General features: G+C 40.7%; 1 protein-coding gene across 1 annotated transcript in view; it reads right to left on the reverse strand.

Moving 5' to 3' along the window:
• The window catches only part of LOC120956524 (neural-cadherin-like), a 285,145-nt gene that overhangs the window by 175,559 nt on the left and 90,437 nt on the right, over positions 1 to 19,149 (reverse strand). The window contains exon 3 of the mRNA XM_049609789.1: positions 13,012 to 13,078. The gene's annotated coding sequence lies outside the window, so the exon portion shown is untranslated. The remainder of the gene's footprint in view (positions 1 to 13,011; positions 13,079 to 19,149) is intronic.

The following is a 19,149-nucleotide window of genomic DNA, read 5'->3' on the forward strand; positions in this document are numbered from 1 at the left end:
ACTACTGACGTTCGATTATGTTTTGTTCGTTCTGTTTTTTTTTATTTCCTTTTTTAAGTCAGAGATTTCAGAGCTTTATTACTTTGCTATTTTTAACAGCAGTACAAACTAGTAATCTGCTTTACTGGACCATAAAAAAACGTTGCAGCTGAATAACAGAAAAGGAGGCAAAATCCGGCCCATGAACACTAAACCCTCTTTCCCAATCCATTGTTCATCCGATATCTGCTTGTTAAAAACATTACTACATTAATTTTTGTTTCATGATCGTAAATGTAAAGGAGCGAATCGTTAATAAAGTATGAAAATACTGCGAAACGCTATAATCATGCTATTGAAAACAATAAATCAACAAAAAAAAGCCTTCAATACTTAATCATTGTAACACATGATTCCAATTACATGTGGCTAACTCTTGTTAAGCTTTATTTTTGCATTGCAAATGTAATGTAGTGATTATTGCACAGCCTCAATTGAGCCAACAGATCCTTTGGGCAGAATTTTAACTCGAACATCTGCTTTACAGCTACTGGAAATCTTCGAAAGCTTAAGCTACCAGAGAAAAGCTTCATACCAATAATGTCAACCCATATATACCTTAAGAAAGTTGCAAGATTGGGTGGTAATTTAAAGTTGATTTTAATTGAGTCTCGTTCATACATCTGGAGAAAATTATTGCGATACATAAAACTATATTAAGACGAAAAAAAAAATAAAACCTTATCAGTGACCAGCAAAAACTAAAATCACTTAAATTTAACTAATTATTTTTCATCTTGATATCAGCGAATGTAGTCAAATTTTGAGGCCATGCTACGTTAGTCAACTTATTTGACTTAACAACAAGTCTGTAACTAGTTCAAGCCACGTATGAACGTGCTCTGTGCACTGTGCTCCTTCTACGTAAAACAAACTATCCTAGAATGAGTGCATCAATTCCACAAAGTCACGGACATCAAAGCTAATTGATAGTATAGGCAAGTCATCAATTGTGAGGCAAGTCTAAAACTCAATAAATTTTAAATATTTAAAATATTAAGCCTAAATATTAAGTCTACCGGCCTCAGCTCAATTTTTCGATCTAAAAAATTCGATCGATCCGGCTGTCATTTTGGTGTCATTTGACACTCATTACGCCGCCAAGGTGTTCATTTTACTGGTCTTTTTGAAAACTGGTATACCATGACACCCACGAGCAAAATGAACTATACTACAAAAATTCGATCGTTCCGCTTTGTATGGCGAAAAATCCGCAACTCATTGAGCTGCGGAAATTATCGAATATCAGAAAAATGCCATAAATCAAGGTTAATGGTTTTGAAAAACGTTATGTAAAAGCAAGTTGGTAATTGTTCTGGTTCTTTTTCAATATTTTGGGAGATAAAAAATCATTTATTAAATATTTTAAAAATTGGTTTGCCTACACTAAGTACTGAACTCGATGGGAATCGACTTCATGCAGGAGTATGAAAGAAATAGTTATACTGCCAGTTTTACGTGAGCGCCTATCGAATTTTTTCGATCGAAAAATGGTGCTGAGGCCGTACATATGTATTAGAACAGCTTATTTTTAACGTCTTTTTGCGATGTGTCCCACCTTATACCCTTTGACGGAGATACAATGAAGTGAGAGATTCATTCAATGCGCTTCCGATTAGAAAAGGTAATTAAGCATTGTTGTTTGAGCTCCATTATTAAGTCCATAGCTACATTTTATCGGTACTGTCGTTTACAGTCACGTCTTTAAGCTATGTTCTTCTCAATTCTATTGGCTACTTTAGCTCTGAAAATAAGATATTCTGCATATCTCCGCCACGTAACGAAGATATTACTTGACACATGAACCCAATCAGGAGCATCTCATCAAGCTGAGTTAAGCTGAGTTAACATTGAGTTAAGCCCTGCGGTTGTTTAAAAGAATCAATTTTACAAATCCCTATTCATGCCACAATCGCCAATCAATTTCGCTTGAGTTACTTGCAGTAGAAACAACATTAAGAGCGTTACAAAAAAACGAATTCCTAGCAGTTGGATCTTGTTTTACTTTTTCCATCACACATTCGTCTCATGGAACCAACTCACGTATGTGATTGGTTGATGTCGGTGTATGCGTGGGTGTTTGCCATCACCCCCACTTATCGCATCCAAGAGTGTATCGATGCAGCACCGATGCATCTTTCTTACCGATGCTTACGAGGGACCTGACTGTGGTGGACCCTCTGCTGCTCGCTATTTTTTGTCCTTCGCCGTGTCATGAACTTGATGCACTCGCGACCCGCACGATGTCAACATCGATTACGTGCGGTGCTTTTGTATTCTTTCAGCGTGTTTGAGGTTTGAAGTGTTATTCATAAATTTTTCCCTTCCCGCTTCTGTCGTCATCCTCCATTACCGACACCAATCGTAAAGTTTTAACTCCTACGTCACGGAAAGTTCTTTCTTGTGCATGCTGCACAGTGGTGCCGGTACCGTCAAGACACTCGCTTGAGTCAGCGGCAGCTTCACCCACCCCATCGTCAACAGCAAATGACATTAGCCTCCAACGAAGGGTGCATGGAACGAAGCCTCACCCGTATCTGTCCATAGCCGATGCAACGGTAAAACACGATGCAACTTTCTCGGTTGAAAGGCGGTATTCTCCACCACTTCGGGCTCAGGAAACTTAGCGACCATACTCAACTCATTTCCGGTAAGTTGTTTCATCATTCAGCACATCTATTCACCCAAGACCGCACTCTTGGACTTGCGCGCTCTGGCACGATCGGAGAAACTTTAATGAGATACCATCGTACCGTGATCATGTCCGTGGTTTGTTGTGGTATGAATTTAAAGTCAGCTCAGTATGGTTTCGTGTTCCAGCGGCCGGGCATCGAGTGCAACTAGCCGGAAACTTTTGATCCACCCCGGTTTCGAACAGTGATACCAACCGTTGGGCGATGTCACGCGGCAATGCTGGGAAGGATGGACATGGACAAAACAATTTCCTTCTCTTCTTGCGTGTGCTTCCCGGTTTCGCTGTAGTTTCCTTGCCTTCGTGTGAGCGTTGAATGTAAATGTCTTTTTAAACACAGCAAAGGGAGAGGACAATTCCGCAAGCCGCATGATGGACCAGATTCCGGCCCGGCGTTGGAGACAGCAGTAAAATAGTGGTGGTAGATGTGGAACAGTTTGAGAAAGTAATTTTACTGCAAAATGGCACGTTGCAGAAGTGAAATAGAAAACAAAAACCCTCAACAAACCCGCAGAAACTTTGAAAAACTGGTATATTAAAATGTCCTTTCCAAGTACGGCTGTTTTGCTGTGCGTCTGGGAGTTATTATTTTTCCTGAATGACATCTAGTACAGAGCTTCCGAGAATGGTTACTAAGTGATTTGCAGTTGATTAAAAAGTACGAATGCAACCATATGACTACATAGCTTGCCTTATTGCCAATTATCTTTGTTCATTCAACAGTAAGATTGTAAACCACATCATCGATACATCAGAAACATCAATGGACAAACCCGAAGCACTCGATATGGGTTGGTTTGGAATGTTCGTATGAGACCCATACATTGATGCCAAACGTAAACATTTATTTTCTGTTCATTAGTCACGGCAAGTAGCTGTCAACACATTGCCAATCGTGTTTCCAATAATCGACACCAGCATCTTTCTGAGCCTAATGAAAGATGCTTTTGATAAAGTTAATTCAGACAGTGCTGTTCTTCCTCCAACAAATCGTCCCTTAGCCAACACTAACGCTTATGCTCAAACACATTTTGCTATCATATTCAGCAACGAACTGCAAGAAACAAACAGCGTTTGCAAAATGCGCGCTACGCTTAATAAAACATTCCAAAATATGGTCCTGATACGGTGGGGTAGATTGCGATACGGAAACCGCTGTACCACAACTGGTCCGACAACTGCACAATTCTTGTATTTTTTTTTTTTACATTTGCTTAGTTTCAATCTTCGGCCACATCGTACACCACAGACATAATGGGATGGAAAAAATGCGCTGCTAACCTGCTGCCTAACGCATTCTCGACGGGCGTATTAATGTGCTGAATGCCACTGTAGTATCCTTGACGGAGAAGATGGCACGGAGCGCCTTCCCGTATATTACAATTAACACTTTGACCGCCGGCCTGACGTCACAGTTTGCGAGTGAGCACGTAGCGCATGACAAGAGAGCGATGAGAGCGACAATTGTTCGTGCGACTATTATCACTCTTTTGTTTCATTTCGATAACGGCGTAGCACATGTCGTTCTCGTTCTCTCTTTCCTACCTCATTCGTTATCAAGAGAATTGGTGAGCGTCAGATACAGAGCTGAGCGGTGAACAAAGCCGTCGTGCGATTTCATATGACGCGGCGCTTAAAGTGTTAAAGCGCAACAAAAAATGGGAGAAACCAAACTGTGCCTTTCCTCGGCTCTCTTACTATCCACCGTGAGGAAATGAGCGAATGAAATGGTACGAAACAAGAATCGTAAATGATCCCAAAAGATACACAGAGTATGTCTGTGTTTTGCGGAAGTTGCAATGTTTCTTAGATAGGAATGAACAATATGCTTTAATATATTTAAATGTTTATAAGAATACTAACCACATGGCAACCTGGAGTGTGGAGGTCATGAATTTTATAGACTGTTTCAAACAGATATTTCAAGAGTGTATAGTCAAGAGTGGATCTTTTGTGTTGTATCCTGCCTATTTTTATAGTTGAGAAAAGAGTAATTTAAATATTAATTTAAAATATAAAACAACTATCCCAACGAAAAACAAAAAATGCGTTGGCTCATTCTTTAACCTATTTCACTAAAACCTTTATCCATTTCAGCCATACTTTACTTTCAATGTATGTTATTTGGCATACATGTAGCTTCTTCTTCTTCTTCTTCTTCTTCTTCTTCTTCTTCTTCTTCTTCTATTTGGCGTAAAATTCCTACGAGGACATGCCGGGCTAAACAGGCTTTCAAGACTTTATTCAATGCCACGTAGCCGGATAGTCAGCCCATACTACGGGGGGGGGGGGGGGGCAGTCCATTCCGGGCTTGAACCCATTACGGGCGTGTTATTGAGTCGTTCGAGTTGACGAATGTACCACGGGACCGCCTCCTACCGCATACTTGTAGCTAACACCTTTGGAAATTGCTACAGGTCTCACCTGGATTGCTGTTCATATGAAGGATTTGTATATGGCGTCTTCTATAAGGGGGAAAAATCTACTCAAGGTCCTTTTAGAAGTAAATTTGTAAATTACTTTACAAAAATTCTTTAAAGTAAACAACAAGTTAGTAACGTTTTGCAGTTCAAAATAGTTTGTAATTGAAATCGTGTGCGTGGTAACCTTTATTCATGCACCAAAATAACAATTTGTGCACACCACCCGATTACTGCACACTGGCATAAATTGTCGTTTTTCTATATTTTTACAAAACATTTATGAAAGCTAGCATTTTTCTTTAAATATTGAGAATCTCTGTAGCATATTCCGTTTTTTATAGTTTTAAATATATGGTTTTATAGATTTTTAAAGTGCGTATTTTTCGAATTCAAGGCGAATAAATTTCTTAGCTAAACCACTTTAAATTGTGCTTCACAAAATAAGATTTATTTCGACCTGTGAACCACTTTAACTGTAAGTTTTGATTGAAATCAAACAAATTTAGCCGATTCTCATGGTTCGGCAGCAAATAATTTCACTGTCTATCATAGAAAAACTGGTCCTTTCTTGAGTGGACATCTTACCAGGCGTTCCCATCCCGACCAGACATTCAACCAATCATTTCGAATTCAGGCTTCCCTTTCCTGCTGTGCCGTTGTCACTTTCACTTACCTTCCGCCGACGGGTGCACTCCCAACCTTTCAGCAAGGCCATATTTCCCACGAAGCCTGTGGTCAATTGAACGGAAAAGATATCCCATTCCTTTTCAAAACCTCCTGTTTTGTCGCATCTCAAGCGTGAAAGAATCTTCTCTAACCAAGACAAAAAAAAATCCTACTGGCATGCGACAACGACGACGACGACACCCCACGGCGCTAAAGGCAACCACTAAGGCAATAGATAACACGTTCTGCGTGTCCGTACTTTTCGAGATTGGTCTGTGTGTTTCGTTTGCTGGGGTGCTAGGGCAGATTAAAAGAGACAAATTCGGTTGTTGCCGCATGGCAGACCACATAACTTCCACCCTCTGTTTCTCTTTCACTCTCGGGAGCGATGTTCGATGCGCTGTTTGGAAACGATCCAACCCGGATGGGAGTAAAGCTCTCCCACGGGTAGTGGGGATGTTGTCTATCCCAAACCCCCTCACTGGCGCCAGTGACAATATCTTTAGCTCTACTTAATGCAGTTTTTTTTTTGTTAGATTATGTGTATGTGTGTTAAGCTGAAAATAAACTGAATTTATTTCCGTTTGTTCTTAAGCGATTTTTTGCTCAGGAATACAAGCGGTACGACATCACCTTTGCTTGAAGGTAATAATCAAGCCAAGATACACGAAGTGATTATCCCTCACACACACACAAAATCAAATGTACGAAATAAACACGTGAAAATCGTTTGGGCAAATGTGTGCATGTTTGTGTGTTGCCATGACAATTTCGCCCTCCTTTATTTTTAAATCGATCGCTACATAACCTACTTTGGTCTCAGGGGTTTCTTTAGCCGCTTTTCTTGAGCTAAAATTAAGTTCAAATTTATACGATTTTGATGGCATCCCGGGTTTGCTTCCTCGTACAACTCCCCAATAACCTTTCATGCAACCGACTCCGAGTGCTATCGGAAGCTTCATTTCCTGCCTTCGGCACAACGAACCTCTCGTTCCCGTCCCGGTCTTATGGGTCGTCTTGCAGGAGCCATTTCCGTTTCAGTCGGATTATTCGCTTACCTTGATTTTTCTTCAGCAAACGTGAACGGGAGCACCATGGATCGGAAAGGATCGGGATGGAACATAAAAACGATAATAAACTGTTATTAAAACTATCCCCAACCCGGTTGTAGTTGGTTTTGCAAGAGCGGAAGCTTTTGTAGCTCGATTTCTGGACCAGGTTAACAAATGTAAAATCGTAAATTTGACAAGCTTATTAACTGGGAGGGAATGAAACTAGAGGGAATAAAAAAAATCATCTCTGTTCTTTTCTTTTCCGTTACACCTCATATCGACCAAGAGCTCAAACAATCGATCTATGTGGTAAAAGTTTCGCTTGACCTTAGCAGGAGAGAAAAATTTCATTTCAAATTGAAAGGAAAAAATATTAAACAAACAGACAAACTAATGTGCAAATCAACAGAAACAACAACAAAATAAAACACCATCTCCGCTTATCGTTTGTGATTTTTTTTTCTTTCTATCCTTTATTCCCTAAAGTGGACTACACCACTGCCGCTAAAGTAACCAAACATCACCAATTCCTTAACGAAGGCAACACCGGTAAAAGCCAAAATTAATAAAACATTTTCATGGTATGAAAACTTTTCCATTTTCCGAAGCGTGCGCGCCCGCACCCACGGTCAGTGGTATGGGTGGACTGGGCACTCTTTTGTCACTTTTGATGACGATGGCGGTCCGCCAGAATCGGGCAGTAAATGACATGGCGGCGTCGGGTATACCGAGAGGGCAACCACCCATTGTGGCCAGTTTTTCTTCAAACTGTGCGGAAGCAGGATAGGAAATGAGACCGGAGAATGAGTGGAAAAAGATTTGTTGAAATTCTTTCAACGACTCCTACTGGCGACTGTGTATCGTGGCGCGTGTGTACTGGAAATGCTATCGAAGATGTTTGCGTTAAATCCACGCAGTAAGTAAAGCCGCCAAAGCAGTACCGACCCGACGAGCCGAGCCGGGATCAATTCAACCAGCCATCGTAGACCACGGCAAACTGCGACCGCGGCATCGGGGATTTCAAGCCGCAGAAAAGTTCGCCAATCCATTCGCGTCGCCGCCTTCTGTTTGGTTTGGAGCAATTGTTTTTCCCAGCCAACCATTTCCCTCCCGTTTCATTTCGTGTGCGTGACCAGAGCGCCAGTGGGTCCGCTCCTGCCCGGTCCAAGATGGATTGTTATTGTTGTTGCAAAAGTTAATTTCCCATGTGAGTAATGGATTTTTGATTCAATATGCGTTCCGTTTGTGTCGCGTGATGGTCGTTCTCTTTCGCTCTCTCGTCTCTCTCTCCCTCTTTCCCTCTCTCTCTCTCTCTCTCTCTTTCTCTCTCTCTCTCTCTCTCTTTTTCGCTTCATCTTGCACTCAGTCACGGGATGTTGTCGAGCGTTCTGGCTCGTTTGTGCGTTTTGTGTGTGTGTTGTTGCTAGCTGGAGGTCGATGCTTCGCGTAGTATGTCTCCGTTTTTAGAGCAACGGGTAAAGCGGTTCGGTGGTATTTGTTTTGTTTTTTGATGTTCAGTGCTTATTTATTCATCCCATCCGGTCAGCGGAGACTAACAACGAAAACGAGTATTTTGGTGGATGAAAGCTTTCATCTATGCGGAGAAATGGAGTGTTTATTTTACAGTGAGACATGAAAAAGTTGTAATATTTGTGGTTTTATCTACTTGGAGATGTTGTATACGTTATTAAACTTGAAAAAATTCTCATTATTTTTGTAACATGGCTGCCCAAATAATGTTTGCAAATAACAGAATAATAATTTTAGGCTGATGGATTGTAATTTCAATTGCAATGGTGTGTGAATTAGCACCGGCAATCATTGAAACATAATTGAAATCTAAGTTGTTTGATACATTGTTGGTCACAAATTAACAAAATTTTACCAAACAATTAAGCTGATAAACAAAAATTGTTACCAATACCAATGTTTTTCCACCATTTTATGAAAAATCGCATTTAGCAGACACAAGTTTTGTTTTTGTAGACATGAAGATATTTCGCGGCCATTAAATATAAATGCCGAGAAATAAAACAAGCCAATAGTTAAACAATTAAAATGAGAAATAAAATAGGAAGTATTTGAAACAATGGACAGCAACTTTTGCAAAAAGGTATACTTGATTATAGTCATTTACAACCTAAACAATGATCGTAAAGAAGCGCAGCCTAATAGCATGTATGTTATCAATTCAAGTTAATTAAGGCTTGTTGAGTTCCTCTAAGTCCCTTGAATCCCTATGGATAGTCTATGTTCGTTGTTTTGTTGTTACTATCAATGTTTAGAAAAATATGTATATGCAATTAATCCCAATTTACATCGGCTGTCCGAAATTTAAAAAAAAATGCTTCGTTTTCCGCACAAGAATTAATTACGTGTTTTAATGAAATTCAGAACACAATAAGATAAAACACTAATTTTTATTCGTTGATAAGTACTTGCACAACAGATTCTAATTTAGTTCAATATAATATGTATTTTACGAGTTCAATAGGAATTATTGAAGAAATAACACTGACGTTTTTTTTAAGCAAAACTGCTAGGAATGTCTCTGGATGGGTGACAGAAATTATTAATTATTTATTTGATGTGGTATCAGGGCCTACTAGGAATCAAACACATTCTAGTACATCGTGGCAATTTAAAAAAAAAATGAAAAGCAGCATTGCCTGGGTATGAAGAAATTCAATAAAAACATGCCGAATGTCCGATATTTGAAGCTGTCCGTAATTAGAAACATTGTTGGTTGTATATTGTACCGCATGGTTGCGCTTCGATTTCACCGCAGTATAGCCCGCAATGGCTTTGACAGTTATGCAATCAACTCTAGTGAAACGGCCTTTCTTGTAAAGGTAAATGTAAAATTTAAAAGAAGAAATTGTATAAAATCATAATTTGCATAACTTAAAATTTAACAATAATGGCATGGCCTTCGGCGAACTATTCAATCAAATACTTCCATCATTTTAGGATATAGAAGTCTCCTCCAATCAAATAACATAAATGTGTTATTTACCTCAAAAATGTTTCCATGAAAAACTAATTTTCTAAATCCACCCTTTGTGTGAGTGCTAAGTGTAAGGTAATTAGATACATCACAATCTACTTGGAATCTTCACAGATTGAGCATTACTTATCATTCGCGCTCGGTAGGTGATTAGCACGAAACGCAATTCAATTCAAAATAATATAATTCCACTGCACTTTTCCCTGCCCCACAGGGTGATTGCCAGAAGCGATTCCAGCGAGCCACTGACCGGAGCCACTTCATAGCTGTGGTCTTCCGAACGGTCAAAGACAGATAGGATGGGAATTGGTAGCAACAAAATGGTACAAAAAGAGTGCGGCCAAGTGATAATAAAAAGCAAACCAATGACAGCTGCTGGCGCACGATGAAATATGATGCTCAAGGGGCATGGAAGCGCTGTTGAAATTGAATTTCACCAGTAATATGAGATAAAAGCTCATTCTTTTATGTTTGTAACTACGTACATATACACACAGCCATGCAACAACATGAATGGCAAAAGGAATAGCTTCTCGCACCTGAACACACACACATACTTAGAGCAGCAGCAGCAGCAGCAGCTACGTAATAATAAATCAATAATGAATCGAAGTGAAGAGCGCTGCCCCGACGTCACGTGGAACTCCCATATCGCAGCGGGAAGGGCCTCGCGAGGGTTTTCAAGCATCCCGATAACAACCACAGAACAAAAATGCGCCCAGTGTTGCTGATTGTTAAATATCGCCGTGAAAACACCACTGCCATCGCGCTTCACGCTTGGCGTCCCCAAAAGGGAATAAACCTAAATTCTTCATTAATTATATCACGTGCCTCGGGTGACAAATGTGAAGCATTATGATGCCACTCGGTGGAATTCTGCTTTTCATTTTAATTTTTCACACTTCAAGAATGGTAGGCGCTTTCGAAGCCAGTAAGAGTAGCAGCAGGTGGTGATGATGATGGTGATCCCTTCTGGCCAGTGTTTCCCGCTTCGTTTGCAAACCTTGTTCTCTTTCTCTCTTCTCTCTTCTCTCTTCTCTCTCTCTCTCTCTTTCTCTCTCTCTCTTCCTCGCGCATACACACACACACACATACTGCTGCTAGTTATTTTACGGGAAAAACGGTAAACAATGCAGTACGAAACGAAGCTATTGACATTAGCGCAGCTAATAAACTGATAATGGTGATGAAAAACTCGCCAGCCCGTGGGTCTGTCTGTCTCCCCTTCACGTCTAGGGTATCCAAGTGAACAATGAATGGTAAATGAAAAACGCCCCCGTGTGGGAGAACGCAGCACGAGTGCGCGAAAAACACGACCCGCTACGGTGCGATAAAAAATGATCCTTCGGGCTGCAAAACCATTTCACAAATGAATACACCGGACCCCGGCATAGGGAAATAATTCATCTTCGTACCGCTTCACGCCGGTGCTGCGCGCTGTGGCAATTCTTCAACGAAACCCGGCCACACAGCGTAGCGTTGGAGACTTGGTGATGGTTCTCGAATAGTGTTTTTTTCGTCTTTGGTTTGCAGTCACACAAGGGCGGCAGCATGTCCTGTCGCTATTCGCAAAAGGGGCGCACGTGGTAAAGCGCATTGTCTGAAAGCGTGGTCTTACTTCAGTACCCCAAGCGGGGTGGTATTGATGGTACGGATGAAGGAGCAAGCACAGCAAGCATACTGAATGAGCCGGAAGTGATCTATCACTCGACCTTGCCTCCAACATCGCATACAGACAATCGAATGACTTTCGGTCTCTGGCGCTCTTCGAGTCTTTGCGAATGGGAATGGCGGCTTAAGGAAGGAACACGGTACCGAACTTCACTTGCAGCAGAGCGCTGATAGCTATAAAAGAACATTCCAAGTTAGTGCCTGCAGGCTGTTAGTGTTGAAAAAGAACAGTACCAGCTTAAGGCAGGCACTCGAACTAGTTAGAGCGTACGCAGCACTGCTCTGATCTGTACGGCACGTGATCCAGCCCTGTTGGGGGCTCAGTAGCCCTCATGAACCGAACGCTTTATTGTTCGAAAATTTACCTGTGCTTCGCGTACGGTAAGCAGCTAAAGGTATCCTGCCGAGTCAGTCAGTGTGTGATGGTTGTTCCTTCTTTTTTAGAATGCACAAAACAACTCACAAGACCAAGAGGTGCTCGGATGTGAACCATTCATACCCGGCTGTCATTAATCAGTTTCAGGTTTGGCACCGTCTTTCTCCAACGGGCACTCCACCGATGGGTGTCCATGTGCAAAAGGTGCCATTTATTGGTAACTGATTGATTGTTTTGCTTTTTGATACGCATCCGACGAGTGTGGCCAAGATTTGAAGTCAAGAATGCGCAGTCGGGAAGAACTGCTCAACAACAGCGGGAACGCAGTCAATATGGTATCGCCGAATGAGAAGTTACGGACAATTGATCGACGAGAATATTGAACGATTTCCATCAATTTCTCCACACACGCACAGAACCATACATATACATTTGCTCGTCCATCCAACCGTAGTGTGTGCGGTGTTCGGATCCGTGGGTAGCGTAACCGTACACACCGAGTGTTTGGAATGGGCATCAAAATACGATCCGAGTCGTCGGCATCATTCTAACACTCTGTCACCAATTCCCCAATGTTGGTGGCGCAGCTCGACAAATTTGTCACCTTCAGTTTTGGGAAAAATGGTTTTATTTGTTTCCATCTCTCATCCACTGGGTACAGCATTTGGCATTGTTTTGCATCGCATTGACACGATATGTAACACGTGTTTGCTGGTGGAGCTCTGGTGCCATCCCTTCTCAGCCCACGACGCAACGGGTTTGATTTATGGACCCGGCGATAGAAAAAACTGATTTATAAATCGAATTCATTGGTATCGGATTTCTTGATGAATGTGATGCTGATTGCTACGTTACGTTGAGCGTGTTGGTGCGAAATCGGCACCGGGATCAAATGGTTGTGACGATAAACGTATGGGATGATTATCGTTGGTAGATTATGGTTTTCTGTGCTGCATGTTCCTTTATTTGTTTATTCTTTTGATGATCTATGTATTCAGCATGTTTTGTTGAATTGTGTCGAAATATTACAAAAATATTCTATATTTGTTATATGTGACAACATTATAATATGTTGGTTGTATTACCTTTAATTTTGCATCACTAGATTTTTTGTCGTTTTTCAACCGTCAATTAGAAATGTATGATGACGATCTGTAAGAGAAAAAACATAAAGAACATGAAATTACGAAGTTAGTTATTTATTTGAATATTTATATGCCACATATTAATTAATTTAAAAGCATCTCACTACATATAAAATCGAAAATCGCCACAATGACGTGAGAGTAAACATTCAGCAAGAGAGAGAGATAGCCGTGAGAGCAGAGCTCTCTTAGCAACGCGCGTTGCTGCGAAAGGACTTGCTCCATGCCACACTGCCACCCCTCGGGTAATGAGGGCAATGGTTACTTAGATTTTTTGTTTACACAAACCGATTTGAAAACACATGGTATTGGATATAATGATTTTTTTTTAAAAAATTATAGCTGCAAATTAGCCACCTGATGATAACGTGTCCCATTTCATACCCCTTTCCATTATAAATCAAGATATTCAAGGCAATATTTAAAAAAAACATGTTTGAAAACTATGAAAAATAGCTTAATTTTGAAATAGTTGATATGCCAATTCATTCAATCATTAATAAAGCCAACCATACTCATTATTGGTGCTTAAGCACTTTGAATACTACATACACCGTCGTTATCATAAGTGTGGTACAGAATATCCTGTAAAACGGGTTGCTATAGCCAGGACGTCGAACATGTACACTCCCTTAAATCTTCTTCTATTTGGCGTAACGTCCTATGGGGACATGCCGGCCTGTATAGACTTTCGAGACTTAATTCATTACCACGTAGCCGGATAGTCAATCCTTGCTACGGAGGGCCGTTGCGCGGGCTTGAACCCATGACGGGCATGTTATTGAGTCGTTCGAATTGACGACCACGTACCACGGGACCGCCACAAATCTACTACTCTCTCAAATCTACTACTCCGCAATATTGGTTGAGTCGGGACCAGGTAAACGCATGACAATAAGATGCGGATGTAGCCGAGAGACCCTAAGCGGCCATATGCTAAAAAGCCTTGCTGAAATTCCGAGCCAGAAAGCGGCGGATGTTGAAGGCTTGAAAGTTAAAATTGAATTTGTAACGATTTGCTCGCGGGCGGGAAGAATTACTTATTTCAGGATGTCCTTCCGAAACAAAGCACTAAAGGGAGAGATGGTTCATTGCGCAACATGACTGCAACATACTGCGCGTTAGGTGAGACAACCGTGCGCACTGCATTCAGCCGGATCAGCGTCAACTGCAGAATGATCCACAATGAAACTATGCTTACTGTAACGTGCCCAAGAGAGCTGAAAAGATTCTGACTGTATCTATCAAGAGTGATGGCGATATTTACCATGTGATGCAATCACCGTACTATGGAATTAATTAAGAACAATCACGTTATAATTAAGGAAACGTGAAATATGAAGCAAAATCTGAAAAATGTGGGGCAGCAAGAGTAAATAAAGTAGTTTGCAAGTAAACGCGAATTTAGTTGATAGATCTGGAAAGGGTATAACAGTGTTGAACCATTCTTTTCTATAACAGTATAGATCGGAATATTAGAACTACACCTTTGGATTGGTTATATGAGGGGATATGTTCACTGTTGAAATTTGATATTTGGCGCAACAATAACATTTGTCTCATACACAAATACCAATTCCATTCAATACTTCAAAACCAGTTTCAGGATAATAAAATTAAATTTTGATGGCGTTTTTGGAAATGGCCTTTTTGAAATTTAGGACCGGGAAAATTTACATTGAAAATGTTCTATGCATCTATTACTTATTAGCTAACGTATGAAGCATAAGTCGAAAAAGAGTAGAAATGGAATTCGAACCATGTGTGATATCATATGTTTGTAGTTCAATCTTACATTCATGGGCACAAAAAACAAAAAAATGGATTGAAGCAAAAGTGAGCATTTCGAAAATTGTGTGTTTTTAAGTACGCAATTGGGATTGGATCTAAACATGTTGTATATGTATTAGCGGCACTCTAATTTTTAAATCCACTGCACATCAATACGTTATTCAATGAACACGTTGTTGAGGTTACTACTTAGCTGTGCTTTCCAAAAAATCACGCCGATAACTAAAAAATAGTAATCAAAAAATTATACATTTATAACAACAGAGGCATGGAACGTATCAGTTCGAAAATTACAAAATTGCGTGACTTGGCTCAAAAGTATCCTCATCGATATTTAACGGTTCTGCAAAGTACAGTAAGAACTGTCCAGGAAGTTACAAGGTTAACACATTTGTGGTGTAACGCATAAGAACAAATAGGTGTTTGAGTTATGGTTGTTGCCACTGAACGTGTAGAGCTTGAAAATAATTCGAAATTTGAGAACATCTGGTAAATTTTACCGGGCCTTAACTTGTTCTTTTTATAAAAAAACAGTTGTATCTGACGGTAAAAAACGATATTATGTAAAGATTAACTCGGAATACGGGAAAGAGGCTTGTGCTCCAGATCGCTAATATACAACATTCAATAAATTTGTAGATAGACAAAAAAAGTTTTAACATTCTTCCTTATTTGGTTCAGCTGCACCTCTTTAGTCGTGCAAGTCAACATTTGGTACGGTTTGGGATTTGCTCCCCGCAAAACAGTAAATTACATTACATGATTTTGTTATGCTAATCAATACACAGTGACTACATGATTGCAGTGACTTATTGATTTACATATAGCTGAAAAGTCAGTCCTACGTATGGCGGCATAGTTCATTCGAGACTTGAACCCATGACGGGCAGCAACCTAACAACAGCATGATAGCAGTTCCAACGACCCGACGACATTAGCGTTAGGATTTTGTTTAGGAGAAAAAGAGATAGGATAAAAGGGAGAAAAGATATGTAAAAAACGATAAAACGGCCTGGAAAAACAAAGTCGGGCATTAAACGAACCGGCGGAATAAAGAGAATATTTTTTTGGCAACGGCTAAAGTACCACAAAATAAACCTTTAACGTGTTCGGCACTAAATTATTTTCCGCTTTGTTTTCTCTCATGTGTTGAAGTCGATGAACATTCATTGTAAACGAAAATAAATAAATACATCAAATATTTTGGCAGAATGTTTGATGTTGGGGAAAGCGGGGCAAAATGGGCATGTTAAGCAGTTTACTGAATATTCCTTTGAATATGCCACAAAACACAATTTTTCTTTCATTATTGTATGCCTCCACTATTTATTTATGGATTAAAATTGCTAAATAGAATGTAAACAACTTAAAATCATGAAAACAATGTAAAATAACACTTGATGTTTTACGAGAAGCTATTTTGACACGCGGGGTAAAATGGGCATAGCTCTAGGACAAAATGGGCATATGTAAACAAACTGTGAAACGTCAAAACACTGGGGCAAAATGGGCCACAACAACTGCGCTTAGGCAATGGTCTATGCTTTTGCGCACGTTTCGTGAAATGTATTTTTCGTTATATAGTTTGTAGCTAAAGCCCTTAAAATTCTTCCAAAAATATTTTATCAAAATTAAAACAGTTTTTACACGTTTATATTATATTAGTTAAAATACGCATTCAATCGCCTTGATATTTTCAGACAAATTGTATAGAATTATCATATCTTTAAAAATATATCATGTTAAACTTCAACGCATCCCTGTGACACTAAATTAAGCTTATTTTCGAAGTGGCAAAAATTACATCAAATTTGCTACTAAACCTTATTTCGCATTTTTCTTGGTTATTTGTTATGCAATGGTTATGAAACTTACATGGTGTTCATAGAACACTCAAATGAATACATTTCGAGCATTGAAAAGTATCTTTGTAGTCAAATAATGCTTAAATTGAGGGTACCCATTTTTCCTCACATGCAAATTTTGCCCCGCTTTCCCCTTTATATACTCTGGTGTGTTAAAATCAAAACCTTAATTCTAAGGTTGGACTACCCAGCAATGTGGCAAAGCTGATGAAGATACTTTGAAATGAATTCCTGGAATTTTGTGATTGTTTAGTTTTTTTTTTCATGGTTCTAAAATTGGCGTGCATTTTTGGTCTAGCCATTTTTCTTTCCAACGACCCCGAGTTTAACCGGAATCATGCGTAATCCCAACAAACAAACATCCCGTCCGAGGCAATTCTTGGCACAATTCATCTTCTGACCCGGCACTAATTGATTCCGCATTGGATGTCTAATGAAATTCCCTTCAAATAAACGGATGCAGTCTTGCGAACTTTCCCTTCACGAACGAGTAGGTACTGCTGCATTCCGCCAAAGCGATATGAAAGCAATCACTAACGACGTACTGCTCCACCAAGGAAGCGAACATCTTACGGAAATGCTTTCTGGTGCCTGTGTCCGCATCCGCTCATCCGGTGGCCATGTTCCCCGTTCTGTGAATTACTCGTTCTCGTGCTCCATTAGCAAGATAAGGATGTTTGTGTTGCAGTTGGAAAAACATGATTGAGTTCTCGTTTTTTTTTTCTTTCGTCTCTTTCACCGCTGTTGCCCCAAAAGAGCAAATATTACAGCGCGATCCTTTTACCGAGGGCGAGCGGACGGAGTTGGCGAATAGCAAGAGTACAACTGTTGTAAACAGAAAACACTGCAAAATACAGTTATTCAGGTCAATTTAGTAAATTCAATTTTACTTTGCACCTTTCGACACTCGAATCCGGCACCTGCGAAACGTTCTGTGCACCATGCAAGGTTGAGCTGCCGGCAGGTACGGCATGGACGACGGATTTTCTCTACAACTAACAAAGGCGCAAGGCCTGCTCGCTCGCCCACCCATCATCATCAACTGAAAACTAGAACGTGTTATTCCGTGTTTCGCGAGGTTCTACGCTTGCCGGAAATGGTCCAAGAAGCGATCGCGAAAGGGAATGGTATAGCAATGGGCCAGGCCAAGGGGAAGACAACATCGTCGCCTAGCTGTGTCTGTGTCTTCCTCCCTGTTAGGTTGTTGGTTTCAGTGCAAAGTTTTTCCCTCGGACAGACATGGCAAGACTTCTGGCTTTACTCCATTCAACCTGTCGTTACACATTTGAAAGGCATATTCCCACGGTTCCCTCAGGGTCCGTAACCAAGAGTGTGGAAAATCAACGCCAATTGCCCGTTGTTGCATTACAGCGCTTTTAGAAAGCCGTTTTGTATGGTTTTGTCTGAAAATTTCATTTCTTTTTTCATAGCACTATATGGCTCAGGAGTAAGCCAATCTGAAAAAAAAAAAAAACACATCCGGCACAGCTAACGGATGTATTGGGTTGCACCGTATTTCTTTCTCTTGGTTTCGTGACAGTTCACCCTGTCCTTTGCAACAATCGTTCACCCAAACCAGCGACATTGTTAAACAGAAGACCACGGAATACACACTTTGTGTTTTTCCTTCCATCATTTTCTTCCGAAGCTATCCGGAGTAACTAGACAACTAAAAAGTGCAACCGCTACTGTTCCGCCCCGACAAAACGACCCTCGAACGGCCACACCAAAGTGGACCGAAAGCCACTGACTACCGACAGCTACAAACTAACCTCGGGCGCACCATTTTACGAGCTGCAACTTTTTTATTGGCACTATTCTTGGCGGTGAGAAAATTACATTGCCCAGCTTCCCGACGCTTCGCGGTTTCGGATTTCAGACCTCGTTTCCGCTAGCTGCGACCCACACAGATCCACGCTTGTCCATAAGTCCCTCGGGGAGGGTTTGCTTTTCAAGTCACACGACTTTGGTGTCAGAGATTCTTTTTTATCACCTTCACCCACCTACCAGAAGCAACTTCACCCACCGTACTGATTATGCTGGGCATGGCCGGCACAATATCCGGCCTTCCGGGGTGGGACTGTTTACCCTGGAGCACCTACCGGAGAAACAGGAAACCAACTACAACGGGGCGCCGGACAAGTGCATCGAAATTGAACTACGATTTAAGCATCATTTAGCTGTGGGTTTTTGCTGTAAAATTGATTGGTTGCCGTGCAGACATAAACACACAAGCACATACACAAGAGGCGCAGTGCTTTTAGCTGTAATTGGAAATTCCACTTTATTTAACACGGGGTCGTTGTTGCTGAGTTGTACGGTGAGGGTGGGATTGAAACCGCCCAGCGATGGTGTTGAGGGAAGGACAAAGAAACCGTGAGAGTGAGGTGGGTGGTTTTTGTTGATTGGTGATTCGAATCGA

Source organism: Anopheles coluzzii, chromosome 3, assembly GCF_943734685.1.
Source record: "Anopheles coluzzii chromosome 3, AcolN3, whole genome shotgun sequence".
Classification (NCBI taxonomy): Eukaryota; Metazoa; Arthropoda; class Insecta; order Diptera; family Culicidae; genus Anopheles; species Anopheles coluzzii.